Genomic DNA, 17208 nt, shown 5'->3' with positions numbered 1-17208 from the left:
TTTATTGGATCAACTTCTGTTGATGAGAGAGATAAGCTTTCAAGCCACACAGAGCTCTTCTTCAGGGAACGACACAGCATAAACAGTTAGGGTTGGGTTAGTACTGGCTTTTATTCATTTTACATTTACATCCCAATAACTTTCCATTGTAGGACAGCACAAAAGGAAGGACTAATCAGCTTTACCAATCATCGTAATAACTTTAATAGGTCAATTAAACCTTGCTCTAACTTTTCTCTTTTGTGGGCTAAATAATCCTAGGTTTTTTTTTCAGGCTCATTATCTACATGTTCACCTTTGTTTGGAAATTAAGGGCATCATCATGTGTCACCACACTTTACCTCAGGTTTATTCCACTATAACTTGAAATCAATGGAGTTTTATGCTGGTGTAAGTGGAGTAGTAATTCAGGCCTTACATATATGAGTACAACATATTTAGTATATATCATTTAAACATTGTCTTGAAGAAAAGTGAAGAAAATAGGTGCATACTTTTAGCAAACAGGTCTCAAATTTCCAGTTGGTATCGGTGTATGTATCTGAATAAAAAAGAGTACTGTATGTTGAATCATTAAAGACAATAAATGAATGAATGAATAAATAAATAATATGCAGGAGCTATACAGAACCTCCTGCTTGCAGTTACTGAGCTTTCCATAAACTCCCTCATTCAGTTGGGAATCGTGTGAACTTGCATACACAAATCTCAGAATATAAATTTGTAAATGGTTCATGTCCATACAAACACCTAATCCCATGTTTGTGTTCACATAAGCACACATGCCCACCCTTTGGTCTCTGCCTATGAGTGCGCATGAGCTCACAAAATCCCACTAGTGCACACCAAAGGATACAGTGCGGAAAAAAAGTAAATCAAAACTGTAAACAATAATCTCATAAAGTAGTTGTGGCAGATGATGGTCTGAACCACAAAAGGGAACCCCAGGTGCTTCAGAGAATGCTAATTCAAGCAGCAATGCATCAGCTTTTAAAGAGTAGTGCTCTGCAGAGGACTGAAGTTCAATTTCATGAAGGATTTTGAAATTTGTCTTCATTTCAAATAAGAACAACCCTGAAAATTTTGAAATTCTCTGAAAAAATATTCTCAATTTTAGGTTGATCAAAATCTAAACCAAAATTGAAACATTTCATTTGATTTTAACTTTTTAAATGTTTTATTATATTATAACAGATGAATTCAACACTGAAAACATGAAAAGTCATTTCAAAACAAAAAATCAAAATAGTGCAGTCCAAAAATGTCAAAATGGGATGTTTAGACGTTGTTATAACTTTCGCTTCCCTCCCCACCCTGCCACATTTTCTTCTGAAATGAAATTCTGGCAAAATTTATTCAATTTTGTGAAGTGATTCAATTTCAATGGAATTCCATGTTCCAATGGAATATGGTTCTGGCAGAGTTTCTCCAGCCAGCTTTAGTGTCGAGTCCTCTTCTCTCCTATTAGTGTATAACTAGAGGCCACTCAAAAATACCTTCTTCTGAAGACATGCTGTCAGGGGACCAGAAAGCCAGCAGGGCAATAGTGAGGGGCCAACCTCTATATGACAAAGCATCTGGGGGTTGCCTTCTCCACAGATCCCAGGATTAGCCAGGTGAAAAGCCACATCCCTTCATTATTTTATGCCCATCTGAATTCCTGCCACCTGAATGGACAATTTCCTGGAAATGCCACAATAATCGGGGGTGGAGGTAGGAGGTGTCTTTAGAAAGTAAGGGATTGAGGGAGCAGGGGAGATTGGGGTCTCTTGGGAATGGGTTGGAAACTTGGTAGGGAGGGATAGTTATGGGGGAGACCTATTAAACCCTTTTATATCTCTCACCTGTGGGTTGGGTTCTTGCTTCCCAATTGAGAGTGTCCATTTCTCTTCACTTAGTTATGTGTTCTCTCTTTTGCAGCTCCTGTCCTTAGGTTCCCAAGATAGTCTGGCAGGGTCCAGCACTCATCTCCCTGCTTGAGGAAAAAGGCTACCTACATTTGTGTCTCCTCTCTTACATGTGCCAGGGGCCTGAGATCTCCAGGCAGGGATCTCCCACACTCTCCCAGCCTGCTTAGGGAACGAACTCTTCTGTTCACACACCTGGAGACAGGAGAGGCAGGCACTTCTAGGAGATCATGTTAGTGTTTCAGCAGCAGATAGAAGTGTTAGACCATCTGAATCCCTGGCATTGGATTGCTATTATTTGGCCATAGTCAGATACCAAATAGAAGTGATATTAATGCTTGTTTTAAAATTTGCCATAGTGCAGAGAAAAAGACCCCCACACATTGGTATCCTTCCTGCTCCTCAATGAAGGAGGAATAAAGAAAAACTGTGCAGGTGCTTTAGGAGGAGAGAGAGAAATAAATGATCCCCAAAGTCATGAGATGTCAGCAAGCCACTAGGTCTCTGCCAGAAAACAGCATCAAGTAGTGGGCAAGGACAGTTGCTAAGATGGAAAGTTATATCAATAGGCCTATGTACAAACTGAGGGTGTGGTAGATTCTTCATTGATGTGGCTACCTTGAATAAATAGGCTAACATGCAGTGTTGGCCAGCTAAGCCAGACTCTTATTAGGCAGAAGGAAAAAGGAGAGAGATTGGAAAGAAAAGAAATAAGGGGGGAAGCCACGATAGGGAAGTTTGCTCCAGCAGTCTCCATTTGTTCTGCCTTTCATTTCTCTCCCAAAATCTCCTCCTTTAAGGACCAAAGATGATTGGAATAGCCTATCCTCTTATTGTTTTGTCCAGCAAATAGACCTAATATCCAACACACCAATTTTTGTTCATTTAATTTCCCAACCCATATTTTCAAGCATAATCTTAACAGAGTCAAAGAATCATAGAATCATAGAATATTAGAGTTGGAAGGGACCTCAGGAGGTCATCTAGTCCAACCCCCTGCTCAAAGCAGGACTAACCTCAGCTATATCATCCCAACCAGGGCTTTGTCAAGCCTCAGCTTAAAAACCTCTAAGGATGGAGATTCCACCACTTCCCTAGGTAACCCATTCCAATGCTTCACCACCCTCCTAGTAAAAAACGTTTTCCTAATGTCCAACCTAGACCTCCCGCCCTGCAACTTGAGACCGTTGCTCCTTGTTCTGTCATCTGCCACCACCGAGAACAGCCTAGCCCCATCCTCCCTGGAACCCCCTTTCAGGTAGTTAAAAGCCGCTATCAAATCCCCCCTCACTCTTCTCTTTTGCAGACTAAACAAGCCCAGTTCCCTCAGCCTCTCCTCATAAGTCCTGTGCTCCAGCCCCCTAATCATTTTGGTTGCCCTCCGCTGGACTCTCTCCAAATTGTCCACATCCTTTTTGTAGTGGGGGGCCCAAAACTGGACACAGTATTCTAAATGCGGCCTCACCAATGCCGAATAGAGGGGAATAATCACTTCCCGTGACCTGCTGGCAATGCCCCTCCTAATGCAGCCCAATATGCCATTAGCCTTCTTGACAACCAGAGCACACTGCTGACTCATATCCAGCTTTTTATCCACCGTTACCCCCAGGTCCTTTTCTGCAGAGCTGCTGCCCAGCTCGTCGGTCCCCAGTCTATAGCTGTGCATGGGATTCTTCCTTCCTAAGTGGAGGACTCTGCACTTGTCCTTGTTGAACCTCATTAGATTTCTTTTGGCCCAATCCTCCAGTTTGTTTAGGTCACTCTGTATCCTATCCCTACCCTCCAGGGTATCTACCACTCCCCCCAGCTTAGTGTCGTCCGCAAACTTGCTGAGGGTGCAATCTACCCCATTCTCCAGATCATTAATAAAGATGTTGAACAAAACCGGCCACAGCACCGACCCCTGGGGAACTCCACTTGTGACCAGTTGCCAGCTAGACATGGAGCCATTGATCACTACACGTTGAGCCCTATGCTCTAGCCAGTTCTCTATCCATTTTATAGTCCATTCATCCAACCCATACTTTTTTAACTTGCTGATAAGAATACTGTGCGAGACAGTATCAAAAGCTTTGCTAAAGTCAAGGTATATCACATCCACCACCTTCCCTACATCCACAAAGCCAGTCACCTCATCATAGAAAGCAATCAGGTTGGTCAGGCATGACTTTCCCTTGGTGAATCCGTGTTGACTGTTCCTGTTCACCTTCCTCTCCTCTAAGTGCCTTAAAATGGATTCCTTAAGGACCTGCTCCATGATTTTTCCAGGGATTGAGTTGAGGCTGACAGGTCTGTAGTTCCCTGGATCCTCTTTCCTCCCTTTTTTGAAGATGGGCACTATATTTGCTTTTTTCCAGTCCTCAGGGACCTCCCCCTGTTGCCACGAGCTTTCAAAGATAATAGCCAATGGCTCTGAAATCACCTCAGCCAACTCCCTCAGCACCCTCGGGTGCATTGCATCCGGCCCCATGGACTTGTGTATGTCCAATCCTTCTAAATAGTCTTGGACCCGTTCCTTCAGCACTGTGGGATGTTCGCCTCCTTCCCATTCTGTGCCACCCAGTACAGCAGTCTGGGAGCTGATCTTGTCTGTGAAGACAGAGGCAAAAAAGGCATTGAGTACCTCAGCTTTCTCCACATCCTCCGTCACTAGGTTGCCCCCTCATTCTCTAAGGGGCCCACACTTTCCCGAATCTTCCTCTTGTTGGCAACATGCCTGTAGAAACCCTTCTTGTTCCCCTTCACGTCCCTTGCTAGCTGCAACTCCAATTGTGCTTTGGCCTTCCTGATTTCATTCCTGCACGTTCGAGCAGTGTTTATATAATCCTCCCTAGTCATCTGACCAAGCTTCCACTTCTTGTAAGCTTCTTTTTTGCGTTTAAGTTCGCCAAGGACATCTTTGTTAAGCCAAGCTGGATGCCTACCATATTTGCTATTCTTTCCGCACATCGGGATGGTTTGCTCTTGTGCCCTCAATAAGGTCTCTTTAAAAAACAGCCAGCTCTCTTGGGTTCCTTTCCCCCTCATATTAGCCCCCCAGGGAATCCTGCCCATCAGTTCCCTGAGGGAGTCAAAGTCCGCTTTTCTGAAGTCCATGGTCCGTATCCTGCTGCTCTCCTTCCTTCCTTTCGTCAGGATCCTGAACTCGACCATCTCATGGTCACTGCTGCCTAGGTTGCCACCCACTTCTACTTCCCCTACCAAATCTTCCCTGTTTGTGAGCAGCAGGTCAAGAAAAGCACGGCCCCTAGTTGGTTGCTCCAGCACTTGCACCAGGAAATTGTCTACAACACTCTCCAAAAACTTCCTGGATTGTTTGTGCTCTGCTGTATTGCTCTCCCAGCAGATGTCAGGGTGATTGAAGTCTCCCATGAGAATCAGGCCCTGTGAACTGGAAACTTTCCCTAGTTGGGCAAAGAAAGCCTCATCCACCTCATCCTCCTGGTCTGGTGGTCTGTAACAGACACCCACCAGGACATCACGCTTATTGTTCTTGCTTCTAAGCTTAACCCAGAGACACTCAACTGACTTATCTCCAGTTTCATACTGGAGCTCAGAGCAGTCATAGTGCTCTCTTACATACAGTGCAACTCCTCCCCCCTTTCGCCCCTGCCTGTCCTTCCTGAACAGTTTATACCCATCCATGACAGCGCTCCAGTCGTGAGAGTTATTCCACCAAGTCTCAGTTATTCCAGTCATGTCGTAGTTTCTTGACTGTGCCAGGACTTCAAGTTCTTCCTGCTTGTTTCCCAGGCTTCTTGCATTTGTGTACAGGCACTTGAGATAAGTAGCCGAGTGGCCTACTTTCACAGTATGAATCAGGAGGCCTCCCCTGCTGCACCCTCCTCCTTCTGCTTTCTTGTGGTGTCCCTCTTCCCCACTAACCTTCGGGCTTAGGTCCCCGTCCCCCGTCGAAACTAGTTTAAAGCCCTCCTCACTAGGTTAGCCAGACTGTCTGCGAAGATACTCTTCCCTGTCTTCGTTAGATGAATCCCGTCCCTTCCTAGTAATCCTATTTCCTGGAACAGCATTCCATGATCGAAGAATCCAAAGCCCTCCCTTCGACACCACCTGCGTAACCACGCATTTACTTCCCCAATGCGACTGTCCCTACCTGGGCCTTTTCCCTGAACAGGGAGGATGGACGAGAACACCACTTGCACTTCAAACTCCTTAATCTCTTTTCCCAGAGCCACATAGTCTGCAGTGATCCGCTCAATATCGTACTTGGCAGTGTCATTGGTACCCACATGGAGGAGCAGGAAGGGGTAGTGGTCTGAGGACTTGATAAGTTTTGGCAGTCTCTCCGTCACATCCCTGATCCGAGCTCCAGGCAAGCAGCACACTTCTCTATTTTCCCGGTCCGGACGGCAGATGGATGACTCCGTCCCCCTTAGGAGGGAGTCCCCGACCACCATCACCCTTCTCTTCCTCTTTGGAATGGTGGTCGTAGAACCCCCATCCCTAGGAGAATGCATCTCTTGCCTTCTGATCAAACGGGTCTCCTGATGATCCATTCCCTCCTAAGGGTCCTCCAAATCATTCTCTGCCGTAGTACTTGTGCAGAGAGGATGAAAACGATTCCTTACTTCTATCTGCATGGTGGGCACATGGGTTCTCTTTCTTCGGGAGGGCACATGCTGCCAATTTTCTTCCCCGTTCTTGGTTTTCGCCTGCCCGGCCTTCTCTGAATCTTCCTTACGCTCTGTCTGTACCTGATGGAGCACAACATCGTTTCCTGTAATGCACCGCAGGGTTGACATTTGGGTCTCTAGTCCTTTAACCTTCTCTTCCAATAAGGAAACCAGCCTGCACTTGGTACAGATGAAGTCATCTCTGTCCTGTGGGAGGAAGACAAACATAGCACACCCAGTGCAGGTGACAACAACAGATCGCTCCATCTCCATATCACTGCTCTGAGAGCCTCCTCAGATGTTCACTTTCCTGCTCAGCACTGTCTGTAAGGCAAGAACCTGCAGTGGGCACTCTCCGCAGGCGAACTCCCAGGCAAACTCCCTCCTTCTCCTTCTGTTAGCCGCCCCTCTGTTCGCCACTCAGCTGGTTCGCAGCTGGCTGCCTTTTATAAGGCTGGGGCAGCTGCCCCGCCCCTGCACTTACCCCTCATAGCCCCGCCCCCGCAATTAACCCCACCTGGATCCAATCAATCACTCAAACAGCCAAACCCCCAACTGCCAAAATGGTGCCTGTAACTGTCCTTGGGAGTTCTATCAGGAGGCCTTTTTGTTTGTACTAATTCAATCTTTCTGTCTCCTTTTTGTATCTTTTCCTGTCAACATTTGTTATTATAGATTATGCGGACATCTTATGAACATTCATATACTTTTTAAAGTTGAGCTCACAATTAGAGTAAATTTGTAGGCCTAATTATCACAACAGGCCTCACCTCAGTTTGTTCTGCCCTGTTTATGAGCGCAAGGAGTGCAATTATCCCTCTCCCTTTCATGATATGTGCCACATGGAGCTAGAAGTCTTCTTGCGAACTTTCTATTCTGCACATATGTGCTAGGGCCAGAGGCCATCTGGGTCATGGTGGTTTTACCATACTTTATTGCAAATAATTTTTGGAGAAAAAAGATTAATTTATATTACTGTAAATAGATCAGAAGATACAGGAAACTACTGAAAATAATATTTACGCATCGCTTTTGTAGTAAGTAAGGCCCCAAAATTATGACTTATTGCTATTTAAAAATTGTGCCAGCATCAGGACTGTTTAAAAAAAGGTGGAACAGAGCAGTGGTTCTCAATAATGAGTACATTTATCCCTGGGGGTATGTAGAAGTCTTCCAGGTGGTACATCAACTCATCTAGATATTTGCCTAGTTTTACAACAGGCTACATAAAAAACATTAGCGAAGTTGGTACAAACTAAGATTTCATACAGATAAAATGAGAAAGTAAGCAATTTTTCAGTAATAGTGTGCCATGACACTTGTATTTTTATCTCTGATTTCGTAAGCAAGTAGTTTTTAAGTGAGGTGAAACTTGGGGCACACAAGACAAATCAAACTCCTGAAAGGAGTACTGTAGTCTGGAAAAGTTAAGAACTACTGGGACAGAGGGCTGAGAGAAAAAAATCAAGGTCTAATGACAAGATTTCTTCAGACTGTCTGAAGAAACTTAGAATTTTTGTAGCCTTTCATAACCATGTACTGTTGGTGCAGCCAAAGAAACTCTCCTTTTTTCCCTGTCTGTGAATGAATGAATTTATATATATATGTGTGTATATATATATATGTATATATCACATTGAGATATTATATAATGTGACAAAGAGAGTAATGAAAAATTGAGAGCTTGATAAAATCCAATATTTTGATTAAATGCAGTTATATGTATAAAAGGGAAATTGACCATAAGTGATACAGCTTTGAGAAAAGTATTGTTAAGTTTATGACGAGGTTTACCTCGTGAGCAATTTTGTTAGGAAAAGAAAGAGGTCGTGTTCTTTTAGTTTTGTGACAAAGTGAAGAAGTAAGGTTAATGTCTGCAATCAACCATGCTTATCCTATCAAATTGGTGAAATACACCTGTGTGGAAAGAGGCAGTAAATAAAAGGAACTGAAACCAAACAGTGTGTTTAATGAGGACTCTTGATCACAGAGTGAAATAGTCAGAAATGTAACTCTTTGGTTAATAATGCACAGATTTAGGTCAAACACACATACCAACATTGTTAAAAAAGGAGAACAGAAATGGAAGATTAACTCAGTTCTTCCAGACTACTGGAGAGTAACAGTTCTTTAAAGGGCTTTGCATTGTATAATGGACTGTTAACAAATTTAGAGAGCATAAAACAATACTGAGTGCTTTGCATCAATTATATAAGCTTTAAACTGGAGATTCAGCACCTAACAGAGAATTGATGGCAAAACATCAATTTGAACAAGCATAATAGCAAAGTTGGCCAAGGGATGCACATCTGAGGGGCCCATGGAAAGCAATTCACATAACTGAGTTGTTGACCAGAGCAAACCATCCAAGGTATGTCTCATGATGGGTGTACCAATAGCTATGGCCTAACTGTGTTGCACAAAGAGGTTGGAATATTCCAGCCCCAACTGCAAGAATTCAAAAGGTGATGCCTCATTTGCTGATTGGATAGTGAGAGAAGATGACTCTCATTTTGATTGGACATTTCAAACCCATAGCAGAAGTATGGGTCACTATCTGATTGGTCCACACCAGCACTCAAGAAAAGGAACAAAGTTGGATCACACAGCAGAAGTGGGATAAAACAGCCTGTTTCCTTCAGTACATCACTTCCCAGTGGCTGAAGACACCTGGAAGAGAGAAGAGTGAGGTCCTGGGCCCATCACTAGGGAGTCCTCTTGGTGACATCAGGTACCTGTCTCAGGAAGGCACCTTTAACTTTCTTTATTTTTTAGCAGTTTGGGTTGCCTGCTAATGCATCACGAAAAGACCATAGTCTTTTGCTCCACCTGTATTTGCAGCACCAGCTCCTGCTCTGAATAATAACTGATATGAAAGCTGATGGCTGAGCATAGATCTGGTGATAAGTAACAGACACTGTCTCTCGGGTGATGACCCAAATTTGTCAACTGACCATTTCTTGAAACGTCCTAATTAGTAAGGAACTGCACAGAGTTACAGTGAACATCCTTGTTTTGCAACAGTTTCAAGTCAAGATTTTTGTAAAGTAGCTTTGAAACTGGATAAATTACTTTTATTAATTTAAAATTGTAGAACATTGCATATATGTCTACCATAGTTAATGGTTTCAAATTCAAAGTCCATACAGATATAAAACCATCTACATGTACAAGCCTCTTAAACTGCACTCAGTCTGTGAAGTCTGTCATAAATGTAGAAATTTGTTAGATAGTTAAGAATATTAGTCAGGTCCTGGGCCTAATTATAATATAGTTTGTGGGGAAGTAGGTAAAAGGGTTGACTACTGTAGAGCCACTGTGAAAGAAATGTTGGTGAATTGGCTTGTAAGTAGTTAACCCAACTGTCTTGTGCTTTTGCTTTTGATATTTTTTGTATGTTTTTCTGTCTTTACCTTTGTTGTGTTAGCAACACTGAAACTGATAACCATTTGGGACAAGTGAGGTCCTACTCTGAAGGACTCAGTCAAAGATCTAAACAAAGTCACCTTCCCCAGATTGTAAGAGAGTATAAACATTAGTTTCTATTGTGGTTGATGAAAAAGAGGCTCACATGATACTTTGAGCATTGTGTAGTAAAAGCATTCCATGGACACAATTTAACAACAAAAAATGTCTCGCTTGCAGAGATGCAGAAGCCACTCAAGCTGTGGAAGCCATTTCCATGATCTTGGTTCCATAATATGGAAGTTGGATGAATTTTTTATTGAACTGGGCACCAAAAGATTAAGCATATTCTCCCAAAGGTTTGCTTAAAATGCAGTTATTAGGTTTCATTTGATTTTTTTAAGGGGTAGAGAATCAAATATGGATTTAAAGAAATCCATATTCATATAGATGTCAATCAGTTAACTTCTGTCTACATAAAGCGGCATGCTAGATTAACATTATTCTCCAGGGGACTACTTTTAAGTAAAATGCCATAGTTTCATATATATGTTTTATGCAAGATCCAGTATAGCCCAGTCAGTTTGCTTTCATAAAAAATGAATACAATCACTAATTCATTCACTGTCTGTAGTGTTTATTTTTATTTTAACGTCAGATTGAATGTAATATATTAAAAACACTCTCTTTAATCATTTAGCTATAAGAATTCACTCAATAGATTTTTCCTCTCTTTTTAATAGGACTTTCTGAACAGAGTTCTTTTGATCTCCTTGACTGCTTTCTATATTGTAAGTCTAATCCTATATTTAAACATTTTCCAACATTTCATCAAACACTCTGATTTAAATTTTCCTTAATCTAGCTAGTCATATTAATCTACTCCTTCACTCCACATTGTAAATCATGTCATTTCCTTTTAAAAATAAATAAAAATAAAAATGCTTAATGAAAATGACTGCTACAATACATTTGAAAATACTCCACAATTTAGCATCACAAAAAGTGAACATTTAAGGATTCTGCTTCTAAATGCCATCCTAATTAAAGGAACATTCCTTTTAAATGTGCTTTTTTCACATGCATAAGAGGCCTTATTCAAATGAAGGGGAAGACCTTTCACATACATGAGGCTATAATAGAGAGCTTAGCATAACTTCTACCTGATTTTCAATGCAAATGGCAGAGGAGAAGTTAGTGTGTTGATGCAGATTATGGTTTATCCTTCTCACACACCACAGAATTCTTCACGCTCTGGAAATATTTTGCTTATCAGTGGGAAGCAATGATCAACACCTCACACCCCCAATCCCAGAGAGACTCAGAAAGTGAGATCATCAATATTCAGATATAGTCAGATTCTCACGGTTCCAGACTATTAATTTGCTCCTAAACTGAAGATTTACTGTACAATTCATAATATAAACATTTTTACTGCCACATATCAAATATTAAATAGAGTGATTAAAAGACAATTTAACAATGGTGTTTTGGTGCAAAAAGTGGATGTTTTCCTTTGGTGTTATAAGCAATGCTTATTTTTTAATCTTTACTTTCTATAGAATAATTTTGACGGCTTTAATATTCATTTTTACAAATCACACAGAATGGGGAAAGATTTCTTTTTGTGATACACAAACATTCTCAAACTGGCTTAGAACTGGCTTACATTGTTTGCTCGATTCATTTGATTTTATTCAGATGCTATAATTGCTTCTACAGATGCCAGATATTAAAGATAGTGCCTTGTACAGAAGCCTGAGGTCATAACCATATACATATAACACATGATCTCCTTTCACTCTAAATAAACAGAATTTATGCCAAATCATAGAGAAGGAATATGGTTTACAACTAGCACCAGTGCTCAGAAATATTCTGAATAACTAGCCGTGTGGTTTGGACTGGTCAGAATGCTTCTTCGGGAACAGCATTGGAGATGAAAGTATGGAATTCAGTGTTATCAGCTGGGTTTCACCCCATTTTAGTGACTGAAGTTCTAAGCATTCTTAGACATCTGTGACCCTATCACTTATAAGATAAATCCATATCTTTCACTATTACTTAAGACTAAGGTAGAAATTTGGAGCCTAGTTACTGATGAGGACTATTAACATCACTCTTCTGGTGGGAAAGATGGCAGATGATGGACATTATCCATTCTTAGCATTTATCAATGTATAGCTCCCAATTTTAGGGAAGGTTATTGAAAAAGTGATGTTGGGGCAACACCAGTAACATTGTGTTACACAGATTCCTAGATTGCTTCCAGTCTGGTTTTAGATCTGGTGATGGACTGGCATAAGAGATCAATGTTAATTTAGTAAAACCTATCTCCGCTACCATTGACCAAATGGTACTGTTGACCTGCCTCTATGATTTTACAAGGTAGATGGAGAGCCCATCACTGAGTATTTTTGTTATTTTTTTTTCAAAGAAATCCCAGACAATAGCACCGGGAATGGCTCATTATCCTCAAAGGCCTTGTAATCCCTCATACTGACTGAGTATATAAAGCCACTGGGGGACAGTCAAATAAGTTTTGGGTAGCAATGTCATCAGCATGGTGGATTATATTTAGTTCCACATCTCCTTTACATCAAACACACGTTCTCTAGAGCAGCAGTGACCAGGAAAGCGTTTTCCATTTGTGCCCAGTCAGAAGAGTGTGATTGTTTCTTTCAGATACTGACCTTGGAATCATGATCCATGTCTTTGTCTCCTCAAGGAGGATTAGTGCAATGCATGCTACATAGGGCTATATGCCTTAAAACTATTTGGAAATTGAAGCTGTTACAGGACATAGGATCCCATTTGGGAAGCAATGCATCTCACTGGGAACATATGACACCAGTGCTCTGCATGCTGCATTGGCTGCCTAGATTTCCAGATGGAATTGAAATTATTATTTTTGATCTCTACAGTACTAAGGATAAGATTTATAAAAGCACTCCAGAATGCCAAGTGTTTTTGAAAATATTACTCTAAATAACATCAGACATGTCTGAAGAAGTGCTTGCTCTGGATGCCCCTTTGATTTAATAGAGAAGTGGCTGAAAGTAGAACATACTCCAGGAAGGTCCCCGGCTGTGGCACAAGCTTCTGTAAATGACCTCAAATAGTTGGGGAGTATCGGCCTTCAAGCACATGGCAAGGCCCATCTTTTTGCCTGGGTAGCTGAAGAGGTTGGGACATGAAGGGTGATCGCTTATGAGAGGTGGAGGTTTGGTGGGGGGAAAGTTTTGCCTTTAAGACATTTTGTGTGTGGAGGCTTATGCTGGTTTTATTTTTGTTTTATTGATAATTTAAATAATGCCAAAGATGCCCACAGTAACATATGGGGTTGCCTTTTATATATATTATAAACAACAATAAATTAAATATAGTTTCATGAATTTCTGACTGAGTTTGGAGTGTGAATGAAAACCAACTGGCTGTAACTCAACTTTGATAATGCAGAAGTGATGCTTGTGGGCAGGAGTAAGTATCTAGAGTAATGGCTGAAGAAGCCTCCACACCCACGGATTTTTTTTCCCCAAAAAAATAATCAAGGCCCATACAAGATCTCTATCACAGTGTATGCTACTCTGCAAACCCAAATGTTTATATTGTTTCAAGTAATGGGTCAATAGCTAGATTTTCCTAGTAATAATTAAATGACAGTTCAAAACTTCAGCAGATACTGCACACAAAAAGAACAGTAGAACTCACTTTTTTAAATTTATAGATGGGTTTGTATGGAACTGGTTGTGAAAGGAGTTTCCAAAATTACACTCAGCTAAATGTAATCAGCACTTTACTTGTGCTCGTTTATTCGTGAAAGGTAAATTAAAACAAATGCAATTAATCCTATCTTAAACTGTTAAGGGAATATGTAAGGATTCTTAAAAATACATATACATGAATTTTAAATAGTAAACTAAAAAGGTTTCGAGTTTTCTTTTGTTTTGCTTTTTTGTTTTTGTTTTGTTTGTCCAATAGTACCTTAGGCTTTTTGTTACTCCTCTTGGATTATATGATGTCACAAAACACAAAGCAAAGCAAAACAGCGAGCTACATGCCTTCCCTTATTTGTGGGTTTCATCAACTCCCTTCAGGAGAACTGCCAAACCTTGAATTCATATCCTGGTGGGTAAGTAGAAAAAGAAATTTCCAGATATTCTTGTTCAATGTATGCTTACTTGTAATTTTTAAATCTATCCATGTATTCTTATTGACAAATCTTACTCGGATTGAAATCAATGGCAAAACTCGATTGGCCCTGAGTAGTTTGAGATTCTAATTGTGTGTGTGTGTGTGTGTGTGTGTGTATACATATATATATATGTGTGTGTGTACTTTAAAAAAATAATTTCAGTTCACCTTTGAAGAATTTTTGTGACTATGATGGAGCATCATTTTGGCTATCAAATCCAGAACTGGTCTCCTAATATTTTCTTTACTAGAGATATGTGCAGTACTCATAGTATTTGGTCATATGAGGAACAAAATATTTAATTGAAAATCTAGTGCATTATATTTATGAACAAGAAATCATTAATTTAAATAAATTTCACAGCCTACATGGGATGTTTACAAAATACATATTGCCCATCAATAAAATATTATATCTGACCACTAAGTATTTTAATAAACAGTAATAAGTATTTCATGAAACTGCTCAGTGAGGTGAGGCATAATATGTGCCAGCTATTCCTAAATGCTATCATATGCCAAAGCTTTAACTTCACAGAGGTATTCCATTAAATCCTGCCATGATTTACATAAGCAATATTATTCTGCAATTCTCAGACATGGTGTTCTGAAGCAGTTACGTTAAAGGAGTTTATTGTATGTGTAAAATGACACAACTACAATACATTTATAGATCAGAATAATCCATTGATTTTGAGAATCCACATTCTTCAGGGATTCTCAAAAATGCACACACTATTTCTCAGTGCAGCATTTTACATTTGGATTTTTGATTTAGTCAAAGGATGTATAAAAACTTGCGTAGCCAGAAAACTCCCATTGGCCATATAGAAGCAGCAGCTCAAGAGTGTAAATTATCTCTTCTAATATCAATTGTAATTTATACTCACTAACCTACCTGGTAGATCTTACCCTTTCCAGATGGTGTTAAAGAAATAAGTTATGCAACTAGCTAAAAGGCATTTTAATATTATGCTTCTATAATGTTCTAAAGGAACAACAAATGTTTTATACTTTATACATAGACAAATCGCTTCAAATCGCTTCAACCATCACTGAAATACAGACACTTCTAGGTTGAACACAGCAGCACTATTCAAGTTGCCCTATTCATACAAGTGTCATAGGATCTTTGCCATAAATAAATAAACTAAAAAACAAACAGTTTAACATCCAGTATGAAAGACAGTATCACCAATACCATGCTGGGTGCCTCAGGGTCAGTACTAATTTATTGGAAAAGATGCCACTCACTGACTTGCCAGACCACTTTCTATGTTGGCCTGAGTTTTTCTTATAGGTCTCCTAGCCATATTTGAACCAGGCTTATCCTGGCTAAGTTTGTGAGAAAAAAGGAACCCAAACCATAGAGGTCTATCTTCAGGCAATCTTAGCTAGAAAATGAGAACTGCAAATTTATTATCACAAGAGTACCATGCATTTCATGATTCTTTGGCCATGGAATTTAACTCTTGCAGCAAATTTCAATTTTCATTTGTAAAAGTTACATTTTTAGCTCTTAGGTTGTGGGGATAAACGTAACAAACAAACTGAGCATAATCCCAACTAATGTCATCTTTCTGAGTCCAAGGGATTTGCTGTTTCACTAAAGTGAGGCATCTGCTATTGTTCTGTCTCCCTGTTTGGCTCTGACTTGCTCGCTTCTGCTTCTTGCTCTCCAACTTTCACCACAATGGGGAGTTAAACAGATTACATAAGTGCATGCTCTCTGCACTGTTCATAGGTGCCAGAGCAGGAGTTCAGCTTCCAGCCAAATAGCAAGAAGTATAGGCCAGTGAGGTGGGCTTCCTGCTAAATACTGCAGAAGCTAAGACAAAGAAAAAAGAAGATGAGCTGCTGAAGATGGCTACAAGCTACCTTCTTCCCTGACAAACAATGGGGGGAAATTCTGAAATCAGCCACTTGAACAATATGACAACTGCCAAGTCCCAGAGAACTGGGGCATCTGAAGAACATAGCAAAAATCCCCTGCTTGAGGGTAGAGGAGATGGGAATGCAGGGTATTTCATGGAGATACAGTAACTTAACATTGCACAGAATGCACACAGACTTGACCATCAAATATGAGATGTCAACAAGATCTGAATATTTGTACTTTAAGCTGATGATCCACCACTGGATGAATAATTAAACAAAGAGTGCTGTCAGCCCCACTGTTGCATATTTTACTATTTTAATCTAGGCCTTGAGTCTCTGTGTTGAAGCACACCTTTATCTATGTGGAGTTCCACTGAAGTAAACAGGATTCTGTAAAGGCAGAAGAATCCCTCTCTTGAAATCAGTTTTCAGGATTGGGGCCCAAAAATGTACTAAATCCTAGCAGCTTTATGAAACCAAATTTGAATCAGATTGTTTCCTCATTACATGGTCAAAATCAAACTGGCATCTGGCATCATCTTGACCAGGACTGTGAATGCACCAAGCTAAATTACTGCCATTTGGTCAAAATAAGCCCTGAAATGGGCCTCCATTGTCTTAATCTTTTGAATCTTCTTTAACATCTAAAACAAGATGAAAAATAAAAGCCCAGTCAAATGTACATTGAAGTCAGTGGAATTTTTGCCCTTAGTATTCAGTATAAACTGGATCAGACCTCATCCTGGGAGGAATTGCAAACGTCATCAATGATAACCAATTTGTACAAAGAGACCTTTAAAAATTAAAACAGTGAAATTTGACTTTGGAAAAAGGTTTATCAGTTATATCCCTATAGAATTACATTCTCTTAAGAACCTCTGGAATCTAATAGAGAAGGATATTTTTCTCTAGAGCTTTAGAAATGTATAGAAAAAAGATTTATTGCTTAGTTAAATTCAGGCGCATGTGCAGTAATTTAAATTTCACTGCTTTTGGAGGGGCATGTTCTGTGCCCCAGCGAGCTCACTCTCCCCGCTATGGCCCAAAGAGTTCTGTGCCCCTGTCAATTATTTGGGGGGCGGGAGGAAGGGGGGGAGAGAAAGACCTGTGCCCCTGCTTGTGCATGTCCCTGGTTAAATTCTATACAACTGCTTAAGAAGTCTATAGGAAGAATTTTAAAAAATGCTAAC

Source organism: Emydura macquarii, unplaced genomic scaffold, assembly GCF_026122565.2.
Source record: "Emydura macquarii macquarii isolate MOO-44397 ecotype Brisbane River unplaced genomic scaffold, CSIRO-AGI_Emac_v2 contig_1827, whole genome shotgun sequence".
Lineage (NCBI taxonomy): Eukaryota > Metazoa > Chordata > Testudines > Chelidae > Emydura > Emydura macquarii.
The sequence above is the reverse complement of the archived record's forward strand: the minus strand, read 5'-3'. Positions refer to the sequence as shown.